Genomic DNA, 16,796 nt, shown 5'->3' on the forward strand with positions numbered 1-16,796 from the left:
GGTGCATGTTCCATGTAAACTGGAGAAGAATGTGTATTCTGCTGCTGTTGGAGTCCTTCATAAACCTCAATTAAGTTGATTGATAGTGCCATTCAGGGTAACTGCAGCCTTAATTGATTTTCTGCCTGCTTGATCTAACAATTACTGATAGGGGTGACAGGGGATGAAGTCTCCAACTATAATTTTATTCCTCATTTTATCCTTTTAGTCCTATCTGTTTTTGTTTCATGTATCCTTAGAGGCATTCATGTTTAGGGATGCTATGTCTTCTTAGAGAACTGACCCTTTTATTATTACGTAATGTCTCCTTTATCCCCGATAAATTTCCTTGCTCTGAAATCTGCTTTGTCTGAAATTAATAAAGCTACTTCAACTTTCTTTTGATTAGTGGTAGCATGGTATATTTTCTCTATCACTTTATTTTTAACTTATCAGTCTTCACATTTAAAGTGATGTTCTTGTAGACAATATATAATTAGTTATTGTTTTGCAGCCACTATGACAATCACTGTCTTTTAATTGCTGTATTTAGACCACTCACATTTAAAGTAATAATTAATATATTTGGGTTAATATCAACCATGCTTGTAACTTTTTTCTTATATATACCGGAAGCTTCCTTTTCTGTCTTTCCTGGTTTGAGTTGAGCATTTTATTTCATTCAGCTTTTAGCTCTTCTTTTAGCACAAAACTTATGCTTATTTAAAAAAGCTTTTTAGTGGTTGGCCTAAAGTTTATAAAATATACTTTAAACTAATGTAAGTCCACCTTCAGACAATATTATTGCATTTCATGTATAGTGCAGGTACCTCATAACAGTGTATTCCCAACTTCTTCCTCCCTTCCATTGGGACATTGTTTATCCCTATGCTATAATCATATAACACATTGTTACTATTGTTATTTGTTACATATACCAAGTATATAACTGTATAAAACAATTAAGAATAAGAAAAATAAAATATTTTATTTTACATTCATTCATTCCTTCTCTGATGTAGATCCTTTCTTTATGTAGATCCAAGCTTCTGACTTTTACAGTTGTCCTTCTGCCTGAAGAAAATCTTTTAACATTTCTTTCAGGGCAGTTCTGCTAGCAATGAGGTATCTCACTTGTTTGTCTGAGAAACAGACATTTGACAAATAATTTTTATACAGAATACCAAGTTGGTGATTTTTGTCTTTCAGCACTTTAAATATTTCACTCTACTCTTTTTTTTTCTCTACTCTCTCTCGCTTTTTTTTTTTTTTTTTTTTTTTGTCTGAGGAACATTCACGAATAATTAGAATATATAGAATACCAGGTTGGTGACTTTTGTCTTTCATCACTTTACATATTTCACTCTACTCTCTTGCATAGTTTCTGATTAAAAGTCAGATGTAATTCATATTACACAGGTAAGGTGTTTTTATTCTCTGGTTTCTTTTAAGATTTTCTCTTTGCGATTTTCTGCAGTTTGAATATGATATGCCTAGGTATTTTTTTGGAATTTATCATGCTTGGCATTCTCTGAGTTTCCTGGATATGATTTGCAGTCTATCATTCATTTTTTAAAGTTCTCAGTCATTATTACTTCAAAAATTTCTCCTGCTCTGTTCTCTTTTTTTCTTTTTGGTATTCCAATTGCACACATGTTCTATCTTGTGAAACTGTCCCCCCAGTTCTTAAAATGTTATGTTCAGTTTTTTTTTTTTCATTCCCTTTTTCCTCTTTACATTTTAGGTTTTTATTTTTATTTTTTAATGAACTTATCTTTAAGCTCACTGATTTTTTTTTAAATTTATTTATTATTATTATACTTTAAGTTGTAGGGTACATGTGCATAACGTGCAGGTTTGTTACATATGTATACTTGTGCCATGTTGGTGTGCTGCACCCATCAACTCGTCATTTACATCAGGTATAACTCCCAGTGCAATCCCTCCCCCCTCCCCCCTCCCCATGATAGGCCCCGGTGTGTGATGTTCCCCTTCCTGAGTCCAAGTGATCTCATTGTTCAGTTCCCACCTATGAGTGAGAACATGCGGTGTTTGGTTTTCTGTTCTTGCGATAGTTTGCTAAGAATGATGGTTTCCAGCTGCATCCATGTCCCTACAAAGGACACAAACTCATCCTTTTTGATGGCTGCATAGTATTCCATGGTGTGCCACATTTTCTTAATCCAATCTGTCACTGATGGACATTTGGGTTGATTCCAAGTCTTTGCTATTGTGAATAGTGCCGCAATAAACATACGTGTGCATGTGTCTTTATAGCAGCATAATTTATAATCCTTTGGGTATATACCCAGTAATGGAATGGCTGGGTCATATGGTACATCTAGTTCTAGATCCTTGAGGAATCGCCATACTGTTTTCCATAATGGTTGAACTAGTTTACAATCCCACCAACAGTGTAAAAGCGTTCCTATTTCTCCACATCCTCTCCAGCACCTGTTGTTTCCTGACTTTCTAATGATCGCCATTCTAACTGGTGTGAGATGGTATCTCATTGTGGTTTTGATTTGCATTTCTCTGATGGCCAGTGATGATGAGCATTTTTTCATGTGTCTGTTGGCTGTATGAATGTCTTCTTTTGAGAAATGTCTGTTCATATCCTTTGCCCACTTTTTGATGGGGTTGTTTGTTTTTTTCTTGTGAATTTGTTTGAGTTCTTTGTAGGTTCTGGATATTAGCCCTTTGTCAGATGAGTAGATTGCAAAAATTGTCTCCCATTCTGTAGGTTGCCTGTTCACTCTGATGGTAGTTTCTTTTGCTGTGCAGAAGCTCTTTAGTTTAATTAGATCCCATTTGTCAATTTTGGCTTTTGCTGCTGTTGCTTTTGGTGTTTTAGACATGAAGTCTTTGCCCATGCCTATGTCCTGAATGGTACTACCTCGGTTTTCCTCTAGGATTTTTATGGTATTAGGTCTAACATTTAAGTCTCTAATCCATCTTGAATTAATTTTCGTATAAGGAGTAAGGAAAGGATCCAGTTTCAGCTTTCTACTTATGGCTAGCCAATTTTCCCAGCACCATTTATTAAATAGGGAATCCTTTCCCCATTTCTTGTTTCTCTCAGGTTTGTCAAAGATCAGATGGCTGTAGATGTGTGGTATTATTTCTGAGGACTCTGTTCTGTTCCATTGGTCTATATCTCTGTTTTGGTACCAGTACCATGCTGTTTTGGTTACTGTAGCCTTGTAGTATAGTTTGAAGTCAGGTAGCGTGATGCCTCCAGCTTTGTTCTTTTGACTTAGGATTGTCTTGGAGATGCGGGCTCTTTTCTGGTTCCATATGAACTTTAAAGCAGTTTTTTCCAATTCTGTGAAGAAACTCGTTGGTAGCTTGATGGGGATGGCATTGAATCTATAAATAACCTTGGGCAGTATGGCCATTTTCACGATATTGATTCTTCCTATCCATGAGCATGGTATGTTCTTCCATTTGTTTGTGTCCTCTTTTATTTCACTGAGCAGTGGTTTGTAGTTCTCCTTGAAGAGGTCCTTTACATCCCTTGTAAGTTGGATTCCTAGGTATTTTATTCTCTTTGAAGCAATTGTGAATGGAAGTTCATTCCTGATTTGGCTCTCTGTTTGTCTGTTACTGGTGTATAAGAATGCTTGTGATTTTTGCACATTAATTTTGTATCCTGAGACTTTGCTGAAGTTGCTTATCAGCTTAAGGAGATTTTGGGCTGAGACAATGGGGTTTTCTAAATATACAATCATGTCATCTGCAAACAGGGACAGTTTGACTTCTTCTTTTCCTAACTGAATACCCTTGATTTCTTTCTCTTGCCTAATTGCCCTAGCCAGAACTTCCAACACTATGTTGAATAGGAGTGGTGAGAGAGGGCATCCCTGTCTTGTGCCAGTTTTCAAAGGGAATTTTTCCAGTTTTTGCCCATTCAGTATGATATTGGCTGTGGGTTTGTCATAAATAGCTCTTATTATTTTGAGGTACATTCCATCAATACCGAATTTATTGAGCGTTTTTAGCATGAAGGGCTGTTGAATTTTGTCAAAAGCCTTTTCTGCATCTATTGAGATAATCATGTGGTTCTTGTCTTTGGTTCTGTTTATATGCTGGATTATGTTTATTGATTTGCGAATGTTGAACCAGCCTTGCATCCCAGGGATGAAGCCCACTTCATCATGGTGGATAAGCTTTTTGATGTGTTGCTGAATCCGGTTTGCCAGTATTTTATTGAGGATTTTTGCATCGATGTTCATCAGGGATATTGGTCTAAAATTCTCTTTTTTAGTTGTGTCTCTGCCAGGCTTTGGTATCAGGATGATGTTGGCCTCATAAAATGAGTTAGGGAGGATTCCCTCTTTTTCTATTGATTGGAATAGTTTCAGAAGGAATGGTACCAACTCCTCCTTGTACCTCTGGTAGAATTCAGCTGTGAATCCATCTGGTCCTGGACTTTTTTTGGTTGGTAGGCTATTAATTATTGCCTCAATTTCAGAGCCTGCTATTGGTCTATTCAGGGATTCAACTTCTTCCTGGTTTAGTCTTGGAAGAGTGTAAGTGTCCAGGAAATTATCCATTTCTTCTAGATTTTCCAGTTTATTTGCGTAGAGGTGTTTATAGTATTCTCTGATGGTAGTTTGTATTTCTGTGGGGTCGGTGGTGATATCCCCTTTATCATTTTTAATTGCGTCGATTTGATTCTTCTCTCTTTTCTTCTTTATTAGTCTTGCTAGTGGTCTGTCAATTTTGTTGATCTTTTCAAAAAACCAACTCCTGGATTCATTGATTTTTTGGAGGGTTTTTTGTGTCTCTATCTCCTTCAGTTCTGCTCTGATCTTAGTTATTTCTTGCCTTCTGCTAGCTTTCGAATGTGTTTGCTCTTGCTTCTCTAGTTCTTTTAATTGCAATGTTAGAGTGTCAATTTTAGATCTTTCCTGCTTTCTCTTGTGGGCATTTAGTGCTATACATTTCCCTCTACACACTGCTTTAAATGTGTCCCAGAGATTCTGGTATGTTGTATCTTTGTTCTCATTGGTTTCAAAGAACATCTTTATTTCTGCCTTCATTTCGTTATGTACCCAGTAGTCATTCAGGAGCAGGTTGTTCAGTTTCCATGTAGTTGAGTGGTTTTGATTGAGTTTCTTAGTCCTGAGTTGTAGTTTGATTGCACTGTGGTCTGAGAGACAGTTTGTTATAATTTCTGTTCTTGTACATTTGCTGAGGAGTGCTTTACTTCCAATTACGTGGTCGATTTTGGAGTAAGTACGATGTGGTGCTGAGAAGAATGTATATTCTGTTGATTTGGGGTGGAGAGTTCTATAGATGTCTATTAGGTCTGCTTGCTGCAGAGATGAGTTCGATTCCTGGATATCCTTGTTAACTTTCTGTCTCGTTGATCTGTCTAATGTTGACAGTGGAGTGTTGAAGTCTCCCATTATTATTGTATGGGAGTCTAAGTCTCTTTGTAAGTCTCTAAGGACTTGCTTGATGAATCTGGGTGCTCCTGTATTGGGTGCATATATATTTAGGATAGTTAGCTCTTCCTGTTGAATTGATCCCTTTACCATTATGTAATGGCCTTCTTTGTCTCTTTTGATCTTTGATGGTTTAAAGTCTGTTTTATCAGAGACTAGTATTGCAACCCCCGCTTTTTTTTGTTCTCCATTTGCTTGGTAAATCTTCCTCCATCCCTTTATTTTGAGCCTATGTATGTCTCTGCGTGTGAGATGGGTCTCCTGAATACAGCAGACTGATGGGTCTTGACTCTTTATCCAGTTTGCCAGTCTGTGTCTTTTAATTGGAGCATTTAGTCCATTTACATTTAAGGTTAAGATTGTTATGTGTGAACTTGATCCTGCCATTATGATATTAACTGGTTATTTTGCTCGTTAGTTGATGCAGTTTCTTCCTAGCCTCGATGGTCTTTACATTTTGGCATGTTTTTGCAATGGCTGGTACCGGTTGTTCCTTTCCATGTTTAGTGCTTCCTTCAGGGTCTCTTGTAAGGCAGGCCTAGTGGTGACAAAATCTCTAAGCATTTGCTTATCTGTAAAGGATTTTATTTCTCCTTCACTTATGAAACTTAGTTTGGCTGGATATGAAATTCTGGGTTTAAAATTCTTTTCTTTAAGAATGTTGAATATTGGCCCCCACTCTCTTCTGGCTTGGAGAGTTTCTGCCGAGAGATCTGCTGTTAGTCTGATGGGCTTCCCTTTGTGGGTAACCCGACCTTTCTCTCTGGCTGCCCTTAAGATTTTTTCCTTCATTTCAACTTTGGTGAATCTGGCAATTATGTGTCTTGGAGTTGCTCTTCTCGAGGAGTATCTTTGTGGCGTTCTCTGTATTTCCTGGATTTGAATGTTGGCCTGCCCTACTAGGTTGGGGAAGTTCTCCTGGATGATATCCTGAAGAGTGTTTTCCAACTTGGTTCCATTTTCCCCCTCACTTTCAGGCACCCCAATCAGACGTAGATTTGGTCTTTTTACATAATCCCATACTTCTTGCAGGCTTTGTTCATTTCTTTTCTTCTTTGTTCTTTTGGTTTCTCTTCTCGCTTCATTTCATTCATTTGATCCTCAATCGCTGATACTCTTTCTTCCAGTTGATCGAGTCGGTTACTGAAGCTTGTGCATTTGTCACGTATTTCTCGTGTCATGGTTTTCATCTCTTTCATTTCGTTTATGACCTTCTCTGCATTAATTACTCTAGCCATCAATTCTTCCACTTTTTTTTTCAAGATTTTTAGTTTCTTTACGCTGGGTACGTAATTCCTCCTTTAGCTCTGAGAAGTTTGATGGACTGAAGCCTTCTTCTCTCATCTCGTCAAAGTCATTCTCCATCCAGCTTTGATCCGTTGCTGGCGATGGGCTGCGCTCCTTTGCCGGGGGAGATGCGCTCTTATTTTTTGAATTTCCAGCTTTTCTGCCCTGCTTTTTCCCCATCTTTGTGGTTTTATCTGCCTCTGGTCTTTGATGATGGTGATGTACTGATGGGGTTTTGGTGTAGGTGTCCTTCCTGTTTGATAGTTTTCCTTCTAACAGTCAGGACCCTCAGCTGTAGGTCTGTTGGAGATTGCTTGAGGTCCACTCCAGGCCCTGTTTGCCTGGGTATCAGCAGCAGAGGCTGCAGAAGATAGAATATTTCTGAACAGCGAGTGTACCTGTCTGATTCTTGCTTTGGAAGCTTCCTCTCAGGGGTGTACTCCACCCTGTGAGGTGTGGGGTGTCAGACTGCCCCTAGTGGGGGATGTCTCCCAGTTAGGCTACTCAGGGGTCAGGGACCCACTTGAGCAGGGAGTCTGTCCCTTCTCAGATCTCAACCTCCGTGTTGGGAGATCCACTGCTCTCTTCAAAGCTGTCAGACAGAGTCGTTTGCGTCTGCAGAGGCTTCTGCTGTGTTTGTTATTGTTTACTGTGCCCTGTCCCCAGAGGTGGAGTCTACAGAGACAGGCAGGTTTCCTTGAGCTGCTGTGAGCTCCACCCAGTTCGAGCTTCCCAGCAGCTTTGTTTACCTACTTAAGCCTCAGCAATGGCGGGTGCCCATCCCCCAGCCTCGCTGCTGCCAAGCTCACTGATTCTTTCCTTAACTGTATTGAGTCTACTGATGAGTACCCTGAAGGCATTCTTAATTACTGTTAAAGTGCTTTTGATTTCTAGTATTTCCTTTTGATTCTTTCTTAGAGTTTCCATATCTCTGCTTACTTTACTCATGTGTTCTTGTATGTTGTGTATTTTTTCCATTAGAGTCCTTATTGTATTATTTATTGTAATTTTATATGCCCTGTCTGGTAAGTCCAACATCTGTGTCACATGTGGATCTGGTTCTGATGCTTGCTTTGTCCCTTCAGACTTTTTTTTTTTTTTTTTTTTTTTTTTTTTGAGACGGAGTCTTGCTCTGTCGCCCAGGCTGGGGTGCAGTGGCCGGATCTCAGCTCACTGCAAGCTCCACCTCCCGGGTTTACGCCATTCTCCTGCCTCAGCCTCCTGAGTAGCTGGGACTACAGGCGCCCGCCACCTCGCCCGGCTAGTTTTTTGTATTTTTTTTAGTAGAGATGGGGTTTCACCGTGTTAGCCAGGATGGTCTCGATCTCCTGACCTCGTGATCCACCCGTCTCGGCCTCCCAAAGTGCTGGGATTACAGGCTTGAGCCACCGCACCCGGCCAGACTTTTTTTTTTTTTTTTTTTTTGGCCGTCTGGCATGGCTTATATTTTTTAATTGAAAGTTAGACATGTACTGGGTAATAGGAACTGAGGTAAATATGCCTATGGTGTGAGGTTTATGTTAATCTGGCTAGGAGTTGGGCTTTGTTTTGTGTTTGCTGTAGCTATAGGTACCAGAGGCCTCAAATTCCCAAAGTACTTCTTCTAAGAGAAGATCCTTGTCTTTCAGCTCTTTCAGCTGTAATTTACTCTTGTTATACTGGAGCTCCGTTGGTATGATGAGAAAGTGTGGAGGCGGTGAAGCATTCTACAATCTTCCAATTAAGTCTCAGCCTTTTACCCGACTTACATCTCTGACTTGTGATCACCAAGAATCAAAAGTAAAGTGTTTCTTCTTGTGTAGTTTTCCCCCTCCCAATTAGGTGAGGAACACTAGAGGGGGCTATGGTGAGATCTCTGGGACAAGGCTCTGGTAAAATCCTTTCCTCTGAAGACAAGGCCTTCATTATGGAGAAGGTTCTGGACATATTTTACCAAGATTACCTGTCTACTCTCGCTGCCTAAGCCACAAGGGTACCTTTGTTGACTTCTCGCCATTAGAACCTAGTGGGGATCCTGGAGATAAAGTCAATGAAAGTATGGTGGCCCCAAGGAGTTTCTCAGTCTCAAGTCAGTCTACACTTGGCCTCCAGAAACTTGTCAAAATTACTAAGTGTTCCTACCAGTTTATGGCTCCGGTGGCTTCTATTTTAGGTAAGCAGATTGTGTCTGTGACTCCGGATTTGCCAGTTACCAGATTTCAGCATGGTTATTTGACTTGTAAATTTAGTTCTCTGATAAGCCCAAAACAACTTGTTGAGTTTTAGCTTGTCCAGCTTTTGCTTGCTATAAGAATGGGAGTGACACTTTCTAAGCTCTTTACATGTCTGAGCTGTAAGTGGGAATCATAATGATTTTTGAAGCTAAGATTACCACAACTTTTTATAACACCTCAGAAAGGTAGTTATTATTCTCTTTATTTTACACATAAACCAGTGGGGCTTTAGTGAAATTGTGTGTCCAAGACCATTTGTCTGTAAGTCTAAATGGTTCTAAATCCTATGCACCTTAGTTTCTTTAAAAATAGCTGAAAATACTATCAATATTTTTATGTGTACAGATGTTTATACATTGAAATATTTCTTGCTTTCAAGTTTGTGCCTACATTTTGAGACCCTCAGAGGCGGCGGGGGGTGGTGAGGTTGAGTAATAGTACAGTGCAAGTTATTATCATTAGTTCAGCCAATTAATTTATCAGTGTATTCCTTTTTCCTCCACTCTGCTCTCCCATTCCCCTTTCCTAGCCTCCACCAGGGACAATCATTGGAAAATCTTCAATAAGTATCTTATTTTATTTCACTTCATTTTAAAGATCTTATTTTTAGAGCAGTTTTAGGTTCATAGCAAAATTGAGAGGAAGGTACAGAGAATTTCCATCTATCCCCCACATTCCCGCACATGCATACATAGCGTCCCAAATTATCAACATCCCCCACCACAGTGGTACATTTGTTACAACTGATGAACCTACTGGTTAATGTTTATTTTTTACCGAAATAGGCTCTTGCAAAATGTGTCTTGTATTATGTGCATGTGTCTTTAATGTGCATAACTGACATTTTCTTTTCTTTCATTCTTTCTTTTTCTTTCTTTCTTTTTTTTTGTAAGACAGGGTCTCGCTTTGTCACCCAGGCTGGAGTGTAGTGGTGCAAACATGACTCACTGCAGCCTCGACCTCTTTTCTTATTATATATTTCATTCAGGTTATTTATATTTTATTCCTAGCACTGTGCTTTTAAAATACATCCATACTGCTCTGTGTATACGTGGTTGGTTCAAACTACTGCATAGTACTTCAGTTTTATTATTTCTACAGAAATATTACATATTCATTGTAGAACCACTAAGTGCCAAAAAGTGAAAACTAGAAAATAATGATCACTAGAAATTGTATCATGAGAGAACCATAGTTGTGATTTTGGTGAACCTCCTGTAAGATACCTCTTTGCACATATATATAAATGCATTATGCATATTCAATTTTACTTACATAGGATTGCCGTGCACATGTTATTTTTTGACTGGCCCCTCTCATTCATCACTATTTCGTGGATAACACCTCATGCAACAAATATAGATCCACAACATGCCTTTTAAAGATCGCTCAGTACTCTGTTGTATGGTTGTACCACACTTAAATAATTCCATTTATGGGCATTTTGCTTACATTTATTTTTATTTATTATTATAAACAGTGCCTGCCTCAGCAAATAGCCTTCTGCAGATATATTTTCTTACTTGTGCAATTATCTCTTCAAAGTAAATACTTTTTCCCCACCACATGGGTTGAGCTGGGTTTCATGCCACCCACAAAATTCGTGCTTTTTCTACTGCTTTATGTTGCCCAAAGACTCAAGGACTAAAGTGGCTTCAGCTATTAAACTCTGTGAGTTTATATGTTTATGAACATTGGCAGTGGGGGAAGAAGTCACAAAACAAAGAGGCCCTCTTTTCAGCTCTGCTCCAGTTAGCAGGACCTTTTCCACTTTGTGGCAGAATAAATGCAAATACATCAGCTGTCAGAAATTAGTAGTTTATACAATTTGATTAAAATTAGAGTTCAACACTAACTTTGATGGAATCAGATTCTCTTCTAAGTATTGTTGATCTTGACACTAAATGTGCCCAGATTATTTAGAGGAACATTATTCTCCCAGTATTTACAACTCAGAAAGATGTATGCCAAGAATGCTCTTTGGTATATCTGTTTTCCCAAGATATTTTGGGCCAAGATTTGAAAACTCAAGAAATCTAGATACATATGTTTGGGTACATGTTCTTAAATAAACCAAATGTTTCCTTGTTTCAACTTTTAACATGCTTAGTTTTTCTATACAGCTTATGGAAATCTAATTGAGAGTTCTGATAAATCACTGTTTTTTTATGGGAGGGGTGGGAAACAAAGCTTCTGTTTCATGCCTTAGCAAAGAACCTTCCGACTGTTTAAACAAAAACTGCCTTACTTATATGTTGCCCAAAGACTCAAGGGCTAAAGTAGTCTCCGCTATGAAATTTTGTGAGTTTATTATAGACTAGTTTTTTTTTTTTTTTTTTGGTCATGGTGGGGGTGAGCATGAGATGTTAAAATAAAAACACCTCCTTACCTGTAACTAAGATGCAAGTGAAAAAAGCATTTTGCTATGGCAATTTGTTACAGGCTTTTATTAGCCAATTTGGCTTCCAATATTACATGGAAATAATTAAGCTTCAATTTTTTAAAATAGTCAATTAAATGTTTTAGTGTTATTACTATTCTAGAATAAACTAATTAACAGTTGGAACACTACTGATTTTGCTATTTACAATAGTTTATTTTTCTCCTGGGTCCACGTGATGAAGTTATGTTTATGATTATGGGACTCAAACTGGACCAGCATCACTTTTCCTCCTCTCCTCCTTCCCTCTTCTTAGGCGACTGCTCCACTTCCCCACTATGATCAGGCCTGCTTGGGGAGGTCTTCTGCTCCCATCATAGACTGAGCTTCTGCTCAGCTCAGAGATAACTTGAGAGGAAGGAGATTTGCCCTTCCAGTGGGAAGCTTCTTCAGTCAAAGTTGCATAGTCTGCATAATGATCACTCTTCTTTTTGATCACAAACATTAGCCTTGCTCTTTCAGTTTGGTAGTTTTCCTCAGTCAAGGGCCTTATACCACCTTCCTCTGGGACTGGGTTGCCATTTTTATCGGTGTGTCAGAACCCCATCACACCGTAACCCAAGTATGGCAGGATACATGTTCTCTGCTCTTCCTGTACCAGGGCCAGTTTCCTACATTCCTGCTGGAGAGGTCCTCACCATGATATTCCTGGAACAGGCCGATAGTTCTCAAATCCTCTTCATGACTAGGGGGCTAAAATTCTCTAGGACCTTGGGCAAGTTACTTAGCCTCTGTGTGCCTCAGTTTCTTAGTTTGTATAATGGAGATAATGAAAGCAACCACCTCAAGGGGTTGCTGTGAGGATTAAATAAGTTCATATTTGTGAAGCACTTAGAGCAGTGCCTTGGTGGTAGGAAGGGCCATACGAAGGGTTAGAATAAGAAATACCACCAAAATTCTGAGATCTCAGAATTATCGAAGCTGGAATTCTGTTCTATGGTCACATCCCACTGTGACCTTGATTGCTTAAGCATAATTAATACATTTTATTCTAAAATATCCCTATTTTGGAACACTAATTTGATCAATATAAGGGTCTTTTAAACGGATATATAAAAGGGACTGTATATTAAAGTAGGAATACGTAAATACAATATATTCTATACTTTTTAAAATTTTGCCATTGGATTGTCAAGATAAATTTATTTAAAAGTTATTGGTCAGTGTGTTTCTAAGAGTCTTGAAGATCTCATGGGCTAGAATATAGTTTCATTCATGCACACATATACCCACAAACATATAATTGTTCCTATCTCTTAGAGAACATTTTCTCTAGCTCCCCATGTACTATTTTGTATTTTCCTGTGTTTTCCAATCATTAGTTCAACAAATAATCTGATGTGAAAAACATGCTGTGCCAATAAAATATCCTCAAATCCCCAACAAACCATTATGATAGTCTTATGTTATTTCAAACAGAGAAGCAGGGGCTGCAAATAAACAGCCCTGCTTACATCACGACTATAAACAAATCAACTGGGATGGCAAACTGACACACATGAATTAAAGGGTATCTCTCCCTTCCTTCACTGTTAGCACTATACCTGTACAAGTGTGATGTCTTAGTCTTCTCTAGCTGTTACAACAAATCACCACAATCTTAGGGGCTTACAAACAACACAAATTTATTATATTCCAGTTCTGGAGGCCATAGGGCTGTGTTTCTTTTTGGAGGCTTTTGAGGAGAACCTGTTTCCTTGCCTTTTCTAACTTCTAGAAGCCTCCTTCATTCCTTGCCCCATGACTTCCTTCCTCTGTCATCAAAGCCAGCAGCACAGCATCTTCAAATCTCTCTCTCTCTCTCTCTCTCTCTCTGACTCTTTCTTTCTGCCTCCTTCTTTCCTTTGTAAGGACCCTTGTGATTACATTGGCCCAAGCAGATAATCCAGGATAATGTTTCCAGTTCAAGATGCTTAACTTCATCACGCTTGCAAAGTCCCTTTTGTAATGTAACGTTACATGTTCACAGCTTCAGGGGATTAAGACATGGACATTCTTGGAGGGGTACATTATTGTGCCTACCACAGATATGCTCCTGAATAAGACCCTGAATATCATATAGCCTTTTGGCTCTCCCTACCTGACTTTTGTATGAGTTTGCAGATAGGAACTGTGATAAATTCCTACCAGTTATTATGATACCTTTCTTTCCCTCTCCTCACAAGTCTTTCCAAGTCAGATAGCTGTTAGTGTTTACTTAAATGATGAATATACTCTGGAGTGTTGTGGGAAAGTAGTTAATGAGGAAGACACCCCCACTCTTTGTGTCTGTCCTTGACAGCTGCATGAAGAAAAGTAAAACTTGACCCTCAAAGTACATCGGTAAAGAATTACATGATGCCAAACTATGACATGGGTCTTTGAAGCCATTTGAGAAAATGGGTATGATTTGGTCCTTATGATTTTTCCTGGGGGAAATGTGAGAGTCTGAATTAGCAAATTCGAAGGGAGCCAGAGAGAGACCTTGATGACAAGGCCAGTGGCTTCCCGGGTTCTGCGTTTCCAGCCCTGAGCACAGTGTTTGGCATGTCGGAGACAATTACTAAATGATTAGTGGGTAAATGACTTACCAAAAGTATCCAAGGAACAGCTTAAGCCCTGGGAAAGATCTGGCCTTTGAAATGTGACCTGCAAAACAAAATAATGGGTTTAATATCCTCAGGAAAGAGGCACCATCACATTCAGTTTTGTTTCTAAATGCTGACTCACACAGCCATTCCTCATTGATTACTGCTCCGTTGATGTAAAAGAAAACAAACCACTGGTATCGCTCTCCTCTGTCCTTATATGAAAGAAGAAATAGCAGAACTGCTTCTATGTTTATTTTGCTCACACATTCCTATTGTTTAAATCACAATTTTCAAATTCATTTCTAGCTTAGTGGATTGATTTTTTATTACTCGTGCTGAGCAGTTGACAGTAATGATTTATTACATCTCTGGGATTTTGGCAGCTCCTTACCACTCATGGTTTAATTCACAGGTTTCCCTGATGGCTTTAGTGTCTGTGGTGTTTGCTCCTGTAAAGTGTTGCACCACTGGGAGATGTGTACCCCTGGCCCTGCACTCTGGCCTCAGTTTTCTTTTCTCCTTGCTCTGTGACTGTGTTGACTGGAAGGAGAGAGCGCATTCATGAACAGGGGAAACCTGATGTTTTCTCCTGTCCTAAGAACTGCAGCTATTGTAGCTTTGTGCTACGTGCTGGAGGCTGGTCCGCTTGAAAGGAGGCCAAGGGTGGAGCTGAGAGATAAGGGTAAATGCATATATCTTAGGGAGATGGGCTACTTTTTAGGCTTCATAACAATGACAACAAACATAACAACCCTCTGTGCTAACCATGTAGCATGTATTAGTACAGGCATTGGTGAATTATACCCTGTGGGCCAAATTTGGGCTACTACCTGTTTGTGTAAATAAAGTTTTATTGGAACACAGTCACATCCATTCATTTACCTAATGTCTATGGCTGCCTTTGTGCTGCAATGGCAGAGCTGAGTAGTCGCAGAGAGATCATATGACCTATAAAGCCCAAATTATAAGCCCTTTTCAGAAAATATTTTCTGACCCTCAATCTTCATAATATGAAATAGGCTTTGGTAATATCAATGCCAGTTTACAGAGGAGGAAATAGACACACTGAGATGATAAATAACATGCCCAAAGTCTTACAGCTAGTATGAGGTGCAGAGACTGAGTCAGAAGCCAGCAGGTCTATAACATACTGCCTCGGAGAGTTACCCAGAGAAAGCAGTAATTACCAAACCTGCCACATTACCATGTCTGTCCTATTTCTTTAAATCCTCACAGGGTTTGGCTTTATGAAATCTTCCCAGATAATTGTCCATTGTCTAATGGCTTTGTGGGACTTTTAGGTTTTTTAATTAAAAATGTGTGGGATTTTTAACTTTTTAAAACTCAGAACTGCCTATTAACTGTTTGAACCCTTTGTGTAGACTAGCGGTTCTCATCCTCAGCTACACAGTGGCGTCACTTGAGGAACTCTAAAGGTATTGCCACTGGGTCCCATTGCTTCCAAGTCATGATTTCATTGGTTTGGGATACAGTCTGGGTATGATGCTTTTTCAAAAGCATCAAGAGATTCTGTTGTGCAGCCAGAATTGAGAACTACTAGAATAGACAATTGTAAGTCTCACCCTAAAAGATATGAGAAGTCTTTCCTAGTGAGTCAACAATCAATACAAAATGAAGGAAGAGGCCAGGTGCGGTGGTTCACGCCTGTAATCCCAGCACTTTGGGAGGCCAAGGCAGGCAGATCACTTGAGGCCAGGAGTTCGAGACCAGCCTGGCCAACATGGAGAAATCCCATCACTATTAAAATACAAAAATTAGTTGGACATGGTGGCACATGCCTGTAGTCCCAGTTACTCCGGAGGTTGAGGCAGGAGAATCACTTGAGCCTGGGAGGCAGAGGCAGAGGTTGCAGTGAGCTAACACTGCACCTCTGCACTTCAGCCTGGGCGCAACAGGGTAAGACTCCATCTGAAAAAAAAAAAAAAAGAAAAAGGAAAAGAAAAAAAAGGAAGAAAAAAGGGACAAACAAGTCTTTAGAAACAGGGGCCCATTGTAAACATGTTACAAGTTGGTGAGCCCGATGCAAGAAATATTCCACAGTACTAAGAATAAAAAGAAATAAACTGATTAAAATATATAGTAAGAAAAGATGTTAAGGCTGCAGTGAGCCATGTTTGCACCACTGCACTCCAGCTTAGGTGACAAAGCGAGACTCTATCTCAAAAAAAAAAAAAAAAAAAAAAACCCAAGAAAATAGCAATTATGCAAATTAAAAACACATGCACATAATACAAGACACATTTTGTGATGATAAAGAAAATTGTGTTACTTCCTAGACTTAATCTTCTTATTTGGGCATAATTATACTGACTTTTTTTGCTTAGGGTGAGAGGAGACACTCAATTGGAAAGAAAGAGTGGAAAAATTGAACATCCTCCTTTAAAAGGCTACATATGGCTTATGCATTCATTTAAAAACTGCAGTCTATTTCTTCTGCAAAACGTATACTTTGAATTTCTCTCTGTTTTAACCTTTACTGAAGGGCAAATTCATTCAGGGCTGATTTAGATTCAAAGAGTTTGTGAACTGACGCCTGCCTCAAGGAATGACATCATAATTACCAGCAAATATTGAGTAAGCCCTCACAGGGGACTCTGTGGCACTGTGCTGGTTCTTCATCTCTCAGAAAGTGCACCTTCATTGCAGTGCCTGGAAAAACATCATCACAGCTGAAATTCCAAATAAATATCTCACTCCTCAGATTCTTTCCACTGTTTCTATTTGCACTGATGATGGAGCCAATGTTGTTAAAACAGCGTGAGACTGAACATTTACCCATGAGCCGAGTTCCACAAGCTGTCTGTACCGGCTGGTACATCATTCCAGTAAGAAG

General features: G+C 39.2%; 1 long non-coding RNA gene across 3 annotated transcripts in view; it reads right to left on the reverse strand.

The window, feature by feature from the left end:
* Nucleotides 1-14,003, reverse strand: part of LOC135969323 (uncharacterized) — a 139,529-nt gene extending 125,526 nt beyond the window's left edge. For 2 of the 3 annotated variants that reach the window (XR_012429885.1, XR_010584506.1), the window contains exon 1: nucleotides 13,943-14,003. This is a non-coding gene — a long non-coding RNA (uncharacterized lncRNA). The remainder of the gene's footprint in view (nucleotides 1-13,942) is intronic. The other variant, XR_012429884.1, reaches the window with a different exon arrangement.
* Nucleotides 14,004-16,796: the final 2,793 nt, after the last annotated feature.

Source organism: Macaca fascicularis, chromosome X, assembly GCF_037993035.2.
Source record: "Macaca fascicularis isolate 582-1 chromosome X, T2T-MFA8v1.1".
In the NCBI taxonomy this organism is placed as follows: Eukaryota; Metazoa; Chordata; class Mammalia; order Primates; family Cercopithecidae; genus Macaca; species Macaca fascicularis.